At 46.0% G+C, this 904-nt stretch overlaps 1 non-coding gene across 1 annotated transcript; it reads right to left on the bottom strand.

Annotated features, from left to right (window-relative positions):
• Positions 1 to 423: 423 nt before the first annotated feature.
• Positions 424 to 498, bottom strand: Trnat-ugu (transfer RNA threonine (anticodon UGU)). Its single transcript has one exon. It is a non-coding gene; the product is annotated as a tRNA-Thr (tRNA).
• Positions 499 to 904: the final 406 nt, after the last annotated feature.

Raw genomic sequence — 904 nt, 5'->3', positions numbered from 1 at the left:
GGTAGGCTGTAGCCGTAAATCGAATATCTCAGGCTCTACAAGTCACGGCCTCCGCTGTTGTGGCAACAGAGTAGCTGCAAAGAATACCTAGGGAAGCTTGCAGCATACTTTTCTGGTCTTGCTGTAGGGACCCATGTCAAGCCGAGTTTCTCTTCTTTCCTCATTGTTTGTGTGGGAAGTAATTAATTGTCAATATTCCATTGTGACGGACAATTTTCTTGTCCAGCTACTCATTGATTGGCCCTGCTATTCCATCTATTAACTCATCAGTAATATTAGCGTAGACAAAGGGAATCATAGTAAAGTATAAGAGGATTGCAAGTGTCCTAGTAAGGAAATCATTAAGAAATGATAATTAATCGAAACCCCTCAGCTGCCAACAGGTGTTGTTGATATACATCAAAGGGGACAGCTGAATATGTGTGCCCCGACCGGGACTCGAACCCGGGATCTCCTGCTTACATGGCAGAGGCTCTATCCGTCTGAGCCACCGAGGGCACAGAGGATAGCGCGACTGCAGGGGCTTATCCCTTGCACGTTTCCCGTGAGACCCACATTCCCAACTGTCCACAACCTACATTCGTAATGTTCCTAAATGGCATCTGCCCATTCACTCATTACTCGCGCCAGCTAAGGTGACGGTTCCCGTACGAGTTCGGGCAAAGTGTGCGCATTCGCACAGAAGAAGGTCAATGGCAGGATAGCCTGTAACTATATGAAGACAGTAACTGTTCCGAAAGAACAGATACCAATGATGACCATGCAGCTTCTCTAGAAAGAAATGATAATTAATCGAAACCCTCAGCTGCCAACAGGTGTTGCTGATATACCTCAATGGGGACAGCTGAAATCACTAACTCAATAAAATATCTCAGTTTGCTGACAATCGTCATTGGCCGCAAAC

Source organism: Schistocerca serialis, chromosome 1 (genome assembly GCF_023864345.2).
Source record: "Schistocerca serialis cubense isolate TAMUIC-IGC-003099 chromosome 1, iqSchSeri2.2, whole genome shotgun sequence".
NCBI lineage: Eukaryota > Metazoa > Arthropoda > Insecta > Orthoptera > Acrididae > Schistocerca > Schistocerca serialis.
Note: the sequence above shows the minus strand (reverse complement) of the source record. Positions and strands in the feature narration are given on the sequence as shown.